This window comes from Gossypium hirsutum, chromosome D07 (assembly GCF_007990345.1).
Source record: "Gossypium hirsutum isolate 1008001.06 chromosome D07, Gossypium_hirsutum_v2.1, whole genome shotgun sequence".
In the NCBI taxonomy this organism is placed as follows: domain Eukaryota; kingdom Viridiplantae; phylum Streptophyta; class Magnoliopsida; order Malvales; family Malvaceae; genus Gossypium; species Gossypium hirsutum.
The window spans coordinates 40,263,739-40,269,261 of record NC_053443.1 but is presented as its reverse complement, the minus strand read 5'-3'; the positions used below and the strand labels follow the sequence as shown (position 1 = coordinate 40,269,261).

General features: G+C 39.9%; 1 non-coding gene across 1 annotated transcript; it reads left to right on the top strand.

Annotated features, from left to right (window-relative positions):
- The first annotated feature begins 5,171 nt into the window (after positions 1-5,171).
- Positions 5,172-5,278, top strand: LOC121219643 (small nucleolar RNA R71). The gene has a single exon (XR_005916533.1). It is a non-coding gene; the product is annotated as a small nucleolar RNA R71 (small nucleolar RNA).
- Positions 5,279-5,523: the final 245 nt, after the last annotated feature.

Below are 5,523 nucleotides of genomic sequence, written 5' to 3'. Positions count from 1 at the left end.
CTTACTCCGTTTACTCTGTTTCCTCTGTTTTATAGATCTCATTGCGAAGCTACAGGCTCGGGGATCGTCAGCAACTAGTCACACTATCACTATCCACAGTTTGGTACTGCTACGTTTCGGATTGTCTTATGGCATGTATAAAATAGACTAGTGGCGGAAGAATATTTTGGTTAATGTATATAGCCATGCGAAAATGGCTTATATATATTTGAGCATAATGTTATAATCATTTGGTATGGAATGGTTAATCACTATCATAATTTGTGCTATTTATGCTAAAAGAGCTAGTTGAATAATGGAAACTATGAAATAGGTAAAGTCTACCTTAAAGGCAGATGCTGGCAGCAGCAGTGATGTAGATTTGGAAAATCACTAAAAATAGTAGGATTTGAATTAAATAAGGAATAAATTATGTAAACGAACCTTGATGAATCTATTTTCATAGGAAAGTAACGAAACTATCATATGGACAGTATGTTAAGAGATATTCAGGTTCTCATGAGACAGGGCCAGAACAGTTTCTGGATTCCCTGTTCCAACTTTGGAAATTCATTATAAATTAACCAGAGATAATTAGGAGTCATTCCATATATTTATAGATTCCTCTCTGAGTCTAGTTTCTATAGAAACAAACGGCATCAGTATTGAAGCTCTGTGCAGGGAGATATCCAAGTCATAATGCACAAAGGTCAGTGTAGTCGATCCCTGTAACATGGGAGACTTTGACTAATAAACTGTACTAATTGGCCCGACCAAAAATTCTAGAAAAAAAATATGTAGATGGGCATATGAGTGTAGTTTCAGGGAAAATTTACGGAACTGGATTTCGAGTTTCAAAACTCAAGATATGATTTTCTAAGCGACTAGTACGCAGACTGGCAGCTTGTCTGGGAATTTTTTTTAAGTGGTTTGAAGTCTGTTAACACCTCGTGTTCGACTCCGGCGACGGCCTCGGGTTCGGGGTGTTACAGCTTGCCCACTTGTCTGCGGATGGTAAGCTGTTGCAACCTTGTGTTTCACTCCGTGCTTGTCAAATAACCATTTTAACCACCTGTTCACAAAGTGGGATCCTTCATCACTGATGATAGCTCTTGGGGTTCCCAACCTTGTAAACACATGCTTCTACAAAAACTTCATCACAACCTTAGCATCATTTGTCGGATATGCCTCAGCCTCGACCCACTTATACAAATAGTCTACTACTACTTGTATGTACTTGTGACTGCAAGACGGAGGAAAAAGACCAAGAAAGTCAATACCCCATACATCGAACAAATCTACCTCAATGATGTTTGTTCGAGGCATCTCATTTCTGTTGGTGACATTTCCAACCCTTTGACATCGATCACAGCTCTTCACGTAAGCATATGCATCCTTGAATAGTTTTGGCCAAAAGAATCTGATTTGCAATACTTTGGCCGCTGTACGTGTACCTCCAAAGTGTCCCCTACTTAGAGTTGAGTGACAGTGGTATAAAATCTTTGGTATTTCATCTTCTGCAACACATCTCCTAATCATTTGATTTGCACACTTTTTAAACACATATGGCTCTTCTTAGAAATAGTACTTCACGTCGTGAAAAAACTTTTTCCTTTGTTGATATGTCTTATTAATTGGCATCAAACCACAAGTTAAATAGTTAGCAATATCAGCAAACCAAAGGGTATTATCGACATGATTTACCTTCAGGATATGTTCGTCTGGAAACGTCTCCTGAATTGGTATAAGAGGAGAATTCCCTTATTGTGGCTTCAATATGGACAAGTGATCTGCTACTTGATTTTCGACTCCCTTTCGATCTTGAATTTCTAGATCGAACTCTTGAAGTAGAAGTACCCATTGGATCAGCCTCAGCTTAGCGTCTTTCTTCGCAAGTAAATACCTAATTATCGAGTGGTCCGTATAGACAGTCAGTTTGGTACCTACCAGATAAGATCCAAACTTGCCGAAAGCAAACACAGTAGCAAGTAGCTCTTTTTCTGTTACCGTATAATTCAATTGAGCTCCTATAAGGGTTCAATTTGCGTAGTAGATGGGATTAAAAACTTTGTTCCTTTGCTGGCCCAAGACAGCTCCAATTGCGAAGTCACTTGCGTCACATATCAATTCGAATGGCAAATCCCAATCTGGTGTGACGATTATGGGTGCCGTGACTAATCGACTCTTCAAATCGTTGAAGGCTTTTAAGCATTCCTCATCAAACTTGAATATAGAGTCCTTCTCCAATAATTTGCATAAGGGTTTAGCAACTTTAGAGAAGTCCTTGATAAATCTTCGATAAAAATCGGCATGGCCCAAAAAGCTCCTAACACCCTTTACAGATGTTGGAGGTGGGAGTTTCTCAATAACGTCTACCTTTGCTTTGTCTACCTCAATCTCATGTTTCGTTATCCGATGCCCTAGAACAACTCCTTCTCGTACCATAAAATGACACTTTTCCCAGTTGAGTATGAGATTCGTTTCTTCGCATCACCTTAGTACCTTAGTTAGATTGGCTAAGCAATCATCGTAATTATCTTTGAATATTGTAAAATTGTCCATAAAAACTTCCAAGTATTTCTCAACCATGTTAGTAAAAATAGACATCATACATCCTTCAAATGTAGCAGGTGATTACATAAACCAAATGGCATGTGTCTAAATGCAAACGTATAGTATAGGCAGGTGAATCTCGTTTTGTGTTGATCTTTTGGTGCTACTGTAATCTGATTATACCCTGAGTATCCATCGAGAAAACAATAGTAATCTCGTTCTGCGAGTCTATCCAGAATCTGGTCCAAGAATGAAAAAGGGAAGTGATCTTTCCTAGTCGCCTTGTTTAGCATCCGGTAATCGATGCAGATTCTCCATCCCGCAACCGTTCTAGTCAGTATCAACTTTTTGTTCTCGTTCTCTGCGATCGTGATACCTATTTTTTTTGGCACGCACTGGGCCGGCTTACCCATAAACTGTCTGAGATAGGATAGATGATACCCGTATCTAACCACTTGATGATCTCTTTTTTTACTACGTCCTTCATGATGGGGTTCAGTCTCCATTGTCCATCGATCGTCCTTTTTTGCCATCTTTCAAGATAATCTTGTGTATGCATACAGATGGACTAATGTCGCGAATATCAACTATGGCCCATTCGATGGCCTTCTTGAATTGTTTCAGAACTAAGATAAGTTTCTCTTCTTGCTTAGTGGTCAATTTTGCTGAAACAATCACAGGCAAAGTAGAAGCATTACCTAAATAAACGTATTTTAAATGAGAAGATAATACCTTGAGTTCTAATTTAGGTGGCTTCTCGATTAACACTTTTGGTTGATAATAGTCCCTCTTTTCTAACACCAAAGACACAAAACGGGATTGCAGATTAAATATCCTTTGATTAGCTTCTAGCAAAGCTAAGTATTCATCCTCCTCTTCATCATTTGGAGGATCCGATGTCAAAATTCTTTCCAATGGGTCCTCAACATAGTTGAGTTCCTTTTCCACTATTAAATCCTATAAATTGGACACTGCAGAGCAATCATCCATTGAGTCAGGAAATCGCATAGACGTTAAATGTTACCTGATCATCCTGAACATGCATAGTGAGCTCGCCCTTCTGCACACCAATAAGGGTCCTTCTAGTTGCTAGGAACGACCTTCCTAGGATGATTGGTACTTCTTTCTCTGCTTCAAAATCTAGAATTACAAAGTCAGCAGGAAAGATAAACTTATTTACACGTACCAATACGTCCTCAATTTTTCCTTCTGCATGTGCTAAGGATCGATCTGCTAGTTGAAGCGTAACTGTGGTTGGTATAACTTTTCCTATCCCCAACTTCCTAAATATTGATATAGGCATCAAGTTGATACTTGCACTTAAGCCACATAATGCATTACCACAATATGTAGCTCCAATGTTGCACAGTATGGTAAAACATCCAGGATCCTTCAATTTTGGGGGTAGTTGATCTTGAAGATATGTACTGCATTCCTTCGTCAGATCTACCGTCTCAAATTCTCCAAGTATTTGTTTATTAGACAAGATATCTTTCATGAACTTGACGAACTTTAGCATTTGCTCAAGTGCTTCAACCAATAGGATGTTGATGTGAAGTTGCTTAAGTACGTTAAGGAACTTCTTGAATTGAATCTCCTGCTTCTATTTCTAAAGTCTTTGAGGGTAGGGTGGTGGTGGTTTCTTTAGTGGGACTAATTCTAGTTGATTCGTCTTTGGCTGCAATTCTGCATTTAATGACGTTGTTAGTTGATCAAAATTAGCTGGTTCTGAGGTTACTTTATCGGGTCTTGCAGATTCTGGTTCTGGTGAAACTGGAATTTCAACACTTGGTTGAACTTCTTCTGAATCTTGAGTGTCAGCTAGCTCCTTTTCAACTTCGATAGTGTTGGGCTCTACTGTCTTTCTGCTCCTCAATGTCAACGCTTTACAATGTTCCTTCCCCAGATTTCTTAGATTCTCCGTGTCACTAGGTAGAGCACCTTGTGGTCGATTCCTGAGTTTAGTAGCAAGCTGGCCCACTTGATTCTCCAAATTCCTTAGGGTGGCCTCGCTTTTCGCCATGTATGCCTTCAATAGATTCTCTAAGCTATTGGATGGTTTCGATTGGGTTGGTTCTTGAACTTGTTGGGGGGAACTAGGCGGCTGAGTTGGTCTAGGTTGGGTGTAAGTGTTACTGGTTCCAGCCCCTTGGTTACTCTAGGAAAAATTCGGGTGATTTCGCCACGATGAGTTATAAAAGTTGGATTGCAATCCTTGCCTCCCTCGGTTTTGGTTTTGATTACCAATGTAATATACGGATTCGGGGTTCGATGGACATTCTTCAAACAAATGTCCTTCCCCACAATACACACAGGCTATATTCTCAAATTAGTTAGGTGGTTGGGCTGCAAAACTGTTAGACCCATTAGTGGTAAGATTCTTAAGCATTGAGGATATTGAAGATACTTGAGATGCGAGTGAAGTAAGAGCGTCCACTTCATGTATTCTAGCGACTCGTCTTCCTGACGCTGCTCGATTGGTTGGCCATTGATAATTGTTGCTGGCAATCCTCTCAATAGTTTCGTAAGCCTCATTATAAGACTTAGAAAGGAGAGCACCATTAGCAGAGGCATCCACTACCATCCCCGTGTAAGCATTGAGACTATTATAGAATGTCTTAGGTTGAATGCAATGTGGGATTCCATGATGAGGGAACTTTCGTAATAACTCTTTGTACCTTTCACATGCCTCATACAGGGACCCGTCATCCATTTGTTGAAAGGCAGTAATCTCATTCCTCAACTTGGCATTCTTGCTCGGCGGGAAATACTTCATGAGGAATCTCTTGGCTAACTCTTACCATGTAGAAATAGAGTTCAGTGGCAATGAGTTCAACCAGGCACGATCTCTGTCCCTTAACGAATATGGTAACAGCTTCAGTCGTAATTCATCTTCTGGTACTTCGACTAACTTGAAAGAATCGTTCACTTTCGTAAATAGCCTTAAGTGAAGATGAGGATCTTCAGTAGGCATTCCACTGAATTGGCCCA